The 12,281-nt window shown below is 44.1% G+C and overlaps 1 long non-coding RNA gene across 1 annotated transcript in view; it reads left to right on the forward strand.

Moving 5' to 3' along the window:
- LOC132248336 (uncharacterized) overlaps positions 1-12,281 on the forward strand; it is a 176,620-nt gene that overhangs the window by 104,303 nt on the left and 60,036 nt on the right. The window lies entirely within an intron of this gene.

Raw genomic sequence — 12,281 nt, forward strand, 5'->3', positions numbered from 1 at the left:
AGCTGCCATCTCCTAGCCCAGAGGTTTCACACAGCCCCAAGGCTAGGAGACTGTGACAGCGTCCATCTCCCAGCCCTGAGGCTGGGAGACGGTGGTAGCTGTGATCTCTCAGCCTGGTGCAGCTACCATCTCCCAGTCCTCAGATCTCCAGTGAACAGCCCAGTTGTATTTCAGGAATCATGCTAGGCACCTGCTGCTGAGCACCTGCTGTTTCCTGGACCTCCGAGGGGCCTGATCCTTCATTTTGCTGAATGCCATGCCCTCTTCTCCCTGCCTAGGGACATTGTGTAAAGACAGAAAATTCCTGATACACACACACTCCCTTTGCTTGCCCCCATGCCCCTTCCTGCTTGTGGCTGACAGCTTAGAGCAGCCAAGCTCAGGTGAGTTCTAGCTAGTCTACATGCAAGGGGGCGAGGGGGTTGTTGGGGAAGGTGCAAAGCATTTTGGGATGATGGGGGACTGCGAGGTAACTTGAGTTGGGAAGGGATCTGGAACATAAGTTTAATAGACTGGTTTAACCTAAATCAGTTAAGTCTGATACTACATTCATCCAGGTCCATCTTAAATCATGTTTGGACATTTGAAACTGGTCTATGCGCACTGAATTTATGTTCTGTTACAGGTTTAAACTGGTTTCTGATCACTTATACCAGTTTATGTGTAATTACTGTCCCTAACCCTAATGTTCAACATTTCATAGCATAGGCGATGCATAGGGAGGGCACTGGGGGGAAGGGGGCGCACTGAAAGCATTGGTGCCCTCCTGCCCCCCTGAGCAAGCACTCTGGCTAGTACAGGGGCATGGAGGCAGTAGTGCCCCCCCTGAAATTGGCTCTGCTGGCAGCGTGTCGGCGTGCTTGGCGACTGGCTGCTGGGCTCCCCCCCAATTGCCAGCTGGCTGCTGGGGGACCCCCTCCCTGGTTGAGCCCTGCTGGTGCCCCGTCCCAGACTCAGGAGGCACCAGTCATCCATGTTTCACAGGTAACTTTTTAAAGTGAGACATCACTTTAGCAGATATGATCTTGCATATTTAAACTACATTTAAACCATCTGTGGATTATATCCAATATGTATATATCCTTTATCCTTATGGGGTGCAAGAGGCTAAAAGGTTACAATAGTGTAACTATAGAGCAATATATTTAAAAATAGATGCATTGAAAAGTGGTTCATAGTTCTCTGCATTATTCAGGATAACTATTTGCATTTCTGTTTAGTTTCTTAACATTCAGTAGTATAGATGGAGTATATTATGGCACTTATAGTTAAAGTCATCTGACATTTCCCATTCTAAAACACTTTTGGTTATTTTAAATTATGTTAAAATTTAACATTTGGCCTAAGACTTCCATGCTAAGAATTGGTCTCAGGCTGATTGCCCTCATCCCTCACAAAGTTTCAACAAAAAGATTCAGCCATTCTAGAATAATATTAAGGGAAAATACATTGCTTTATCCTGTCTAGCACCCTATTTTTGTACTAAAAAATGCAACATTTAAGAGTTTCATCAAGAAACTCTATCACTTTCATACTTTGGAGATGAGTTTTGAAATTTGAAAGAGGTATCAGCCTTTTTGTCTTTCCTTGAAAATTAATCCACATATGAAAATTGGAAATGAAGTTGAAATTAGCCTTCTGCAACAAGCAAAGGAGATGGAGATGGTTAAAATAAGGAAATGAAGGCTTCAATTGAGCAAAGTACAGTGTTCCCTATTCAGGAAAGCAACTTTTAATAGGACACCATTTAAGCTTAAATCCTACTGAAGTCAATGCAACTAAAGAATGTTTAAAATCAAGGAAAAATCCTGCCAGGAGCAGGGGGCTAGACTAGTTGACCTCCTAAGACCCCTTCCAGTCCTGTTATTCTATGCTTCTATAAATGTTAAAATGCTATCCAGATTAGAATGGGCTTAAACATATGTGCAAGTGCATGCATCTAACTTCCCTTAGAATGAATGGGAGCTAAAGATATAACCGTGAGCCTGGGATCTAAGTCATTGTCTTAAACTAGAAAGTACTGCTACCTGAAGTTCTGTTGTCACTGAACTCCCATCAGCCATCAGTGTGTATACATTACTAAACTTGTAGTGGCTTTGCCCATCTTCACAGCAAGTTCTCTGGGCCTCCCCCAGGGAATTGTGTCTCAGTAGTACCTTTCTGGCCGTTAAGCATTTCATAGATTCATAGATTCTAGGGTCGGAAGGGACCTCAATAGATCATTGAGTCCAACTCCCTGCATAGGCAGGAAAGAGTGCTGAGTTCAGATGACCCCAGCTAGATGCTTATCTAACCTCCTCTTGAAGACCCCCAGGGTAGGGGAGAGCACCACCTCCCTTGGGAGCCCATTCCAGACTTTGGCCACTCGAACTGTGAAGAAGTTCTTCCTAATGTCTAGTCTAAATCTGCTCTCTGCTAGCTTATGGCCATTATTTCTTGTAACCCCCAGGGGCGCCTTGGTGAATAAAGCCTCACCAATTCCCTTCTGTGCCCCCATGATGAACTTATAGGCAGCCACAAGGTCGCCTCTCAACCTTCTCTTGCGGAGGCTGAAGAAGTCCAGGTGCCCTAGTCTCTCCTCATAGGGCTTGGCCTGCAAGCCCTTAACCATAAGAGTGGCCCTTCTCTGGACCCTCTCCAGGTTATCCACATCCCTCTTGAAGTGCAGCGCCCAAAATTGCACGCAGTATTCCAACTGCGGTCTGACCAGTGCCCGATGGAGGGGAAGTATCACCTCCTGAGTTCTGTTCGTCATGCATCTGCTGATGCACGATAAAGTGCCATTAGCTTTTCTGATGACTTCGTCACACTGACAACTCATGGTCATCTTGGAGTCCACTAGGACTCCAAGATGCCTTTCCGCTTCTGTGCCACCAAGCAGGTCATTTCCTAGGCAGTAGGTGTGCTGAACATTTTTCCTCCCTAGGTGCAGCACTTTGCATTTCTCTTTGTTGAATTGCATTCTGTTGTTTTCCGCCCACATGTCCAACCTGTCCAGGTCTGCTTGTAGTTGTTCCCTGCCCTCCGGTGTGTCCACTTCTCCCCACAGTTTTGTGTCATCTGCAAACTTGGACAGAGTACACTTCACTCCCTCGTCCAAGTCGCTGATGAAGACATTGAAAAGTATCGGTCCAAGGACTGAGTCCTGCGGGACCCCACTGCCCACACCCTTCCAGGTCGATACCGACCCATCCACTACGACTCTCTGGGTACGACCCTCTAACCAATTTGCCACCCACCGGACTGTGTAGTCATCCAAGTCACAGCCTCTTAACTTGTTCACCAGTATGGTGTGGGATACCGTATCGAAGGCCTTCCTGAAGTCTAAGTAAATGACGTCAACCCCTACTCCTGCATCCAGGTGTTTTGTAACCTGGTCATAAAAAGAGACTAGATTAGTAAGGCATGATCTACCTGCTACAAACCTGTGCTGGTTTCCCCTCAGCATAATTTTTCCTGCTGGGCTCTCACAAATGTGAGCCTTGATAATTTTTTCAAAGACTTTGCCAAGGATGGAGGTGAGACTGACTGGCTTATAGTTGCCTGGGTCCTCCTTCCTCCCCTTCTTGAAAATGGGGACCACATTGGCCCTTCTTCAGTCCTCTGGGACCTGGCCCGTGCGCCATGAGTGTTCAAATATGCCCACCAGTGGCTGTGCAATGACGTCAGCCAGTGCCTTCAGTACCCTTAGATGGAGCTCATCTGGGGCTGCTGACTTAAAGGCATCCAGTTCCTCCAAGTGCCTCTGCACCATCTCAGGGTCTACGCTTGGTAGTCTGGCGCCCTGCTGCTGCCTCTCTACAATCCCAGTGGGAGACTTGTCTTGCCCCTCACTTAGGAACACTGAGGCAAAGAACTCATTGAGGAGTTCAGCCTTGTCCCCACTATCCGTCATGCTTTCCCTAATGTGATTGAGTCTTTCCTCATCATGGATCAAGCCATGCTTTTATGTCTGTTGCCACCTCAATGGTAGGAATGAGCAACAGCAGTACTGGGAAGCTATGGAAGAAGACTGGGCAGCGTACATACAACAAACACTGCAGTGAATAACTAGGAAGTGTTAGCTTATGGAAATAGTTACAAACCAATTGGGCATCTGAGTGCAGGAACTAGCACAGCTGATGGAACTGAATTGTCCTGCAATTATGCATTCACAAGACTAGATTTCTATATCTGCATGCAGTGATTTGACAAGGACAAGAGCAGTTTTTCATATTGATCATCAGGTAGTGATTATTCTGAAGCTACTAACTCCACACTGTTATCAATTAGCTGGTAAAGAGTTTAGTGTCAGAAAATCTAGGGTTGGGATGGCCATTATTAAGGTGTGCAAAGCCATCAGACATGTCCTTTTGCAGATACTTACAACACTATGCAACACCAATGATATAATACAACTGTTTGAGGTAAAAGGGGTCCCTAACTATGGTAGGGTTATATATGAAACTCATGCTTTTTCTGGTCATGTCCCCTACTAGCCTTCATATACATCAGCAAAGGGTCCTTACTCATGGTGATGCAGACACTGGTGGTTGATAGAGACCTCTTTAAGGACATCAAGTGTTTGCTGGTTGAGAAAGGTGCACAACATGCACTTTGTAACATGAATGTAATGCATGGAAAAGCAGGAGGAACAGGGGAATGGGGGGTGCAGTCTGTAAAACTGTGCTGGCTGTTAATTTGGACTACAGCTCCCAGGAACCCCCAAGACTGGGAGGGGGGGCAAGGGAAAAAGGAGGAGGAAACTTGAGGCTGGAGTAAGGGAGAGAGCAGTGTGCGCATGGAACCTGGTTCCCTACACAAAGGAGTCCACAGAGGAGCTGGAGATCTTACTACTGGGGTCAGCCAGGACTGTGGACTGAAGAAGCTGGACTCAGGCTTGGGGGCATCTGCACACTGCTGGTTGAGTGCTCTAGGAAATAAAGACTTATTTAGGGAGGGTGGGGAGAAATTAAGGTACAGAGTGTATAGTACCAGTGTTGGTATTTCTTTACATTTACGTGTTACCTTCCTTTGGCCCATTGGCTTGTGACCCCAGTCCCTATGATTTTCTCTGTAAAAGTGTGATCTCCCCCTTGCTTCTCATGTCAGTTTATGGGGCTAAAGGGTTGCCACCAATTTGTGGCAAAGTGGGATTATGAAGGGAGGCTATCGCACAAATGAGGCAAATGGGGATTGGTGGTCACAGGCCATAAAGCAGAGAGCAAACTGCTGCATTACGCGTATAGATTTTGTTCGTTGTATGTCAGGGGTTTTCAACTTTTTTAATAGTGTACCCCTGGCAGCCAGATGCAGACTGGGGTGGGGGGTGTGCAGCCGGGGTGGTGCAGGCCTCAGAGGGGTGCCGCAGCCCTTGCCTCCCCACTCCAGCCCTGCTCCTGGGAGGCGGCGGTGCGGGATGGTGGGTGGCAGCACTCCATCCCTGTCTACCTGTGTGCGCTCCCTAGGGTCTTCCCAAGTACCCCCTGGTTGACATCCCCTGTTGTATGGGCATTTGATCAGGGAGGAGAAGTCAGGAGCACACACCCCAGCCCTAGAGTCACCAGCCTTGTGAATGGTCATGGAGACATTGAGAGAGATCTGAGGTGAACTGGATCAGCTCAAAAAGAGTATGAAAACCCAGTCCCAGAGCAGACGTTGAAGGGGAGATCCTCCTAAACCATAGCAGCTGGGGTGTCATCAGGAGAATGCTTATGATGAATACTGACATTGTGGCAACCATGATCACTTCCTGAGGAAATACCCAGAGAGAAGATGGCATTCAGGGCAGTGAAAATGAGGTGGGCAAGGGAGAGGAGCCCACCCAATGCTAGCAGACACAGAGGTCCACAGAATTTTCAATATGGGCAAGTGCAAAGTCCTGCACTTAAGTTGGGACAACCCCATGCATCAGTACAGAGTGGGGACTAACTGGCTAAGCAGCAGTTCTGCAGAAAAGGATCTGGGGTTTACAGCGAACAATAAGCTGAAGATGTGCTAACAGTGTGCCGTTGTTGCAAAGATAGATAACAACTCCCTGGGCTGCATTAATAGCAGAATTGAGAGCAAATTGAGGGAAATGATTATTCCCCTCTGTTCAGGAGTTAGCCCTACATATGTGGTTAAATATATATCAGTGTTGTCTTACATTTACATAGTGTCTTCATGTCAGAAAACCCACAGAGCCTTTTCAACAAAACTTCACTTTTAAAGAACTATGAACAGAGTAACATGATGATACATAACCTGCAGAGCTGAAAAGGATTAAACTCTGCATGGTCATGCCAATATAATTGTGTTCACAGCTTGTAATTTGCAATCAATTCTGCTATCAGGACCCCAATAAAGAAATGATTGTTTTCTTTTCTGGACACACAATAACAGTGCAGAGTAGGAGGCTGTCATGCAATCCTTCTGTGAAATAGTGGGGAATCCCCTCACATTCCTACTGAATTAAATGAGCATCCCTGGGTGAGTTGCTGCTCATGCTGTGGATAGTGGTATGGACTCTTGGACAGCATTGTCTATCTATGCAAGTCTGTGACTTCCATAAGTTTCTTAAAAACTATGGTGTATTTGAAAGCTTATGATGTAATGAAATATGTTTATAGGAGAACAATGCACTCTCCAAGTGCAATGCAAAACCTGCAGATAGATTTTACGGTGGCTTTTATTGAAGAAAAAGGATTTAAAAAATCTCAGGAAAAGTAAGTGTGTTCAAAAATTTAAAAGAATCTTTAAAGAGTTAGCTTACAGTATAAACTCTCTACTCTTCAGTCACTTAGCCAAACAATCTGACCCTCTTAGATAGGCAGGACCATATTGGAAAAGGGCCAATGTGGTGCCCGTTTTTAAGAAGGGGAGAAGGGATGAGCCGGGTAACTTCAGGCCAGTCAGACTTACTTCTATCCTTGGGAAAATACTGGAAAAAAATCATCGAAGAGCACATTTGTGAAGGCCCAGCAGGGGAAATCATGCTGAAAGAAAACCAGCACGGGTTTATCACAGGTAGATCCTGCCTGACAAACCTTATTGCCTTTTATGACCAGGTCACACTGCCTTGACACAGGAGCTGAGACTGATGTCATCTACCTGGACTTTAAGAAGGCCTGTGACACAGTTTCGTACCCTATTCTCATAGGGGAGTTAGCAGGCTGTGGAGTGGATGCTTACACGGTCAGGTGGGTGGCCAACTGGCTTAGGGACTGCACCCAGAGAGTGGTGGTGGACACGTCATTCTCAGCCTGGAAGGAGGTGGGCAGTGGTGTCCTGCAGGGTTCGGTCCTTGGACCGGTGTTATTTAATATCTTCATCAGTGATTTGGATGAGGGTGTGGTGAGCACCCTCTCTAAGTTCGCAGATGATACCAAGCTATGGGGGAAAGTTAACACACCAGAGGGCAGGGAGGAGATACAGGCCAACCTGGACGGTTTGGACCAATGGGCAGAATGAAATAGGATGCGATTCAACAAAGATAAATGCCGGGTACTCCACCTAGGGAGGAGGAATCCCCAGCACACCTATAGATTGGGAGATGACCTCCTCAGCAGCTCAGCAGCTGAGAGGGATCTTGGAGTCATAGTTGACTCCAAGATGAACATGAGCCAGCAGTGTAACAAAGCCATCAACAAGGCCAATCACACCTTGTCATGTATTAGCAGATGCATGACCAACAGATTAAGGGAAGTGATGCTCCCCCTCTATGCATCATTGGTCAGGCCACAGTTTGAGTACTGTGTCCAGTTTTGGGTGCCACACTTCAAGGGACACGGAGAATCTGGAGAGGGTTCAGAGGAGAGCCACTCGCATGATTAGCAGTCTCCGTGAAAGACCCTACGAGGGAAGGTTGAGGGATCTGGATCTCTTCAGCCTTCACAAGAGATGTCTGAGGGGAGACCTTGTAGCTGCCTGTAAGTTTATCAAGGGAGGACAACAGGGAATTGGAGATGCGCTATTTACCAGAGCACCCGTAGGAGTAACTAGGAATAATGGGTGCAAACTAGTGGAGAGTAGATTCAGGTTAGACATTAGGAAGACATTTTTTACAGTAAGGGTGGCCAGAATTTCGAATGGGCTTCCAAGAGAGGTGATTCAGTCACCTAACTTGGAGGTCTTCAAGAGGAGGCTTGATAGACACCTGGCTGGGGTTATCTGACCTTGGTCCTCTTTCCTGCCAGGGGCAGGGGGTCGGACACGATGATCCATTGTGGTCCGTTCTGACTCTACAATCTATGAATCTGTATTATAAATCTCATGAACCTTTTTCTTTACATTGTACAATTTCCATTTCTGGTTCTAAACAAACCAGAAAATGAAAAGATTGATATGGAAAATCACTCACCTTTTATTTGGTGGGCAACTTCTAAAGGGTAAATACATGACAATTAGATATTTTTAATAAATGGTAACCAGTTATTGTAGATCACAGACACCAACCGGCCAACAGGTTTCTTATAATCAACCACAACCACGCTGATGTATGTTATAGATGGCTATAATAGCTACTCATGTTTGTAACTTGTTTCTGATGCATACTAATAATGTATTATTTATTTATTAACTATTCATGAATGTACTGTCTATATAATGTGAGACTGGAAGTAGTTATCAAGTAGTTTTCAATTGTTTATCAAAACTTTGCTTCACTCTAGAAATAACATATAGTAATAATACTCAGCAAGTAAGGATTAGTGCTGGTAAGGAAATGTTAGTGTTTTTAAGAATTGTGAGAAAAAAAAATTTTGTGGTGTTACAGGGCAAAAGTGACTTTTACCCTTACCTTTCTCACAGTCTCTCTATTGGCACCCTTTCCAGATGACCTGTACTACCCTAAGTGAAAGCCAGTGATTCATTCCAGCTTTAGGCTAGATTGATCAGCTTGAACTGACCCTGCCCAATATTGTGTTTGGAGGAAACTCTCTATAGTGACTGCCTCTCTGAATATCTGAACTCCCTATTTAGGGCACAGACAGTGGTGCAGCTTTCTGCTGTAACTCAGAACGTTTTGCTGGAATCGTTCTATGTAACAACAATCCCCCAGACCAAACAGAAATTCACTACTGATTCTAACTGGTGGCAATGGCCTCTGCTCCCTGCCAGGCTGTGCTATTTTCAGAATGGGATGGGGGAAAGGGAGCAGAGGAAGCTTGTTCTAGGGGTTCCTCAGCCAGTGCTGGAGGGTGGGGTGGATTGGAGCCGCCCCACCCTTCAACCCCTACAACAAGCTCCCTCAGCTCCACTTTCCCTCTTCCGTTCTGAAAACAGCAACAGGCTGGCTGGCAGTGTAGAGGCAACTAACAGAAGACATAATGTTTTCAAACATCTTCATCTCAACCCTCAGGAGGGTTCAGATTTTCACCTGATTGGCTGTTTTTTAAGTGGTCTGCAGCTGAGCACTTATGTTTGGTCACGGCTATAGTCTGCTTTTTGAGGCCAGATCAGGCAAAAATTGTCCCTTTTGCGCCCTTAGCCTAACGCTCATTTCACACGCAATCTTTTATTCTTTCTTTGTTTAAGAGGCCATGCCTTAAGATTTTCTGATATTTTGAGCAGGTCTCTTAAACTGGATGAAATTGTTTTATGTATTGTTTTATGTATGGTGCACTTGAGCAGCATGCAATTGAATTAATCATTGCTAGGCCCCTGGACAGCTCCAGGCCCCACTAGACAAGTCGAAGTTTTTTTCTGCCCTATGACTCCAGCTGAATTTAACCCTGAGAGTTCAATGAAGCCAGCCACTCCACAAAGCTCAGAGGTGCTCACAACCTGTAAATATACTAGAGGTATCTCCCATGTTTTTCACTCCTGTTTGTGGTGCATGAAAAGTGGTTATTTTTAAAATTCAAAATAAGATTTTTTTTTTAACGAAGCCTAATAAGATCATTTAGAAATATCTGTTTTTGTAAGGTGATGGAGATCCAATTCAACCTAGATTATATAGACTTGCAGTGGAAATTTGTACCAATATTATGAAAAATGGTCACAATAATTCCCTTAGAACACCTGCAGAGAAGAGAGTCACAATTATAACCACTTATGCATAAAGTGCCGATATTATGGGAATATCTCAGTGCTGCAACTTTTCCACTTTTGATACAGGAAGTCAGAAGTTGCACTTACGGTACATTACATAATAGAATTGTAGTTTGTATCATACATTATTATCATATAGTGTTGCATCCTTCTGTGGAACCTCCAGTGTAAGAATGATTTTCACTTGCCTTTGTCCAGGACTGAGTATGTCTATGTTCTCCAAGGCAAATCTTCCTCTGCTGTGACAGCTATTTGACAACATAATATCAGAGCACAACTTCATGTTATTCTTGAACATTACAAACAGACAATCATAGCCATTACCCTATTGTAGGCTACCTGTTGGGAAGAATATGGATGGCTACTGTTGGAAGTGTTGTGAACTGTGCTTCAAGCATATAATTCAGTTTGAAGGAGCCTTTTGCAATGCTGGAATTTTCAGTTTTACAGCTGCAAAAGATTTAACTTGAAGAAACTAAAAGATATTGAATTGGATCCACTCAGGGAGGGACAGTAAAATACCAAAGTTGTGGATACTTTCAATTTTCTGAAATCAGTTATCTACTTGTTACTGGGCACATGTACATGAGATGCTAACTGAGCAGTAGCCAAATAATACCATGCAGGAGCATGTCACAACAACAACAGTGCTAATATGCTACTGCATGGTATTAATAGCATACCTCACAGTAGCGCTTGCAAATGCATTTTAGTGATGCTACTGTGCAGTAACTCCAGTTCCTTCACATTTATTTAGTATTTGATTATAGAAGTACTAAATGAATATTCAGTAACCACTGTGCAGTAGCATCTCATGTAGTGTCTCATGTACCCACTGTAGCTTTCCCAACTAATTATTGCCATAATGTTTTTCTTCAGTAAGCGCTCCTTTTCCTATAGGAAGCTGGTGATAAAATCTTATTTTAACCATATTATTACTGTGACTGCAAAAGGGACAGATTTGTCAGCTTCATACTAATATTCTGTTCATATGAAATATTTGTTGCTCTTACTATCTTCCCCATTGTTAGAATTTGAAATGTAATGAATGTTAGAGTAAGAACATACTGTATATAGATTGTTTGCATCCTAATTGAAGCCTCAGGATAATTTTTTTCTTGTTTTGTGCCAGATGATTTCCACAGTGTAGGAGCACCCACTAGCACTTACGTGGTGAAGCATCTGTTAAAGTTTTCCTTACAAAAATCCTCAGAGATTTATGTAGCAATCAAGTATTGCTCCTAGCTCTAACTTAGCATAGGCATCAGAACAAAAATCAGGGTTTCAAATGTCATTCTAAACATTGATTTAATTTATACCCATATTCAAATTTGGGACTAGGTATCTTGATGATCTTCCCAGCATGATAATGTTGAATTCTAAAGGTATTTTTTGTTGCCTGTAATTTTTCCAAGTTTTTGGATGGAGTTTGGTTGGTTTGGCCTCAGTTTGGAAGCTTGTTTTATTCATAATTTTTTAAAGTAAAGCTACAAATATTCAGTCATCTTTCAGGGTGAATAGAGTGGGAACAATAACCCTTTTCCCATTAGTAACAGCCCCCACCCCCAAGGTATTTTAAGCAGTTTTGGCACATCAGTGCTAAATAGTATTGTAATTAACATTTGGTAATGGCTAAAAAATGATATTTAGAAGCTTGCTTTTAGGAATTGGCTTGTAGGTAAAGTAGATATTGCATTAGAATAACAGTCTAGGAAAGCAGCAAGGGTTAATTGTTTCTAAAAGCCTGTTTGTAACAGTTTCCTTCAAGATCCACTGTGTCAGAAGCTAGCAGGCATACACATCCTGGGAAATTAAAAACATTGAAACTGCTGTCCATAGCATGAAATAAGGTGGACGCAGCTCACAGTGACCAGCTGCAGAGCCCTTGGGATTTCCGGTTTCGGTGGACAGACCAAATGAAGACACCAGTAAATGACCAAATTAAGATGTGAACATGTGATGGGTCTGGGAAACAAAGGAATATTCTGACATAACAGAATGTAGACAGTATGATGACCACAGGGAAACCAATCAATGATGGCAGGTAATGAAGAGTCATCAGATGGGAAACATAATACAAAAGGGGGGATATCACAGCAGCAAATGATCCCTGAGGGGAAAACCTGAGGTCACTATGGACAGAGCCTGTCACAACCAGCCTGGCTTATCCACCCCACTACGGGGGCGGTGGGCCTCAGCCCTCAACCTCCAGGCTGCTGACATCTGACAGTCAAGAAAGAACCACCAGGTAAAGCTTGCATACTAGCCAG

The sequence above is a fragment of the Alligator mississippiensis genome, chromosome 2 (genome assembly GCF_030867095.1).
Source record: "Alligator mississippiensis isolate rAllMis1 chromosome 2, rAllMis1, whole genome shotgun sequence".
In the NCBI taxonomy this organism is placed as follows: Eukaryota; Metazoa; Chordata; order Crocodylia; family Alligatoridae; genus Alligator; species Alligator mississippiensis.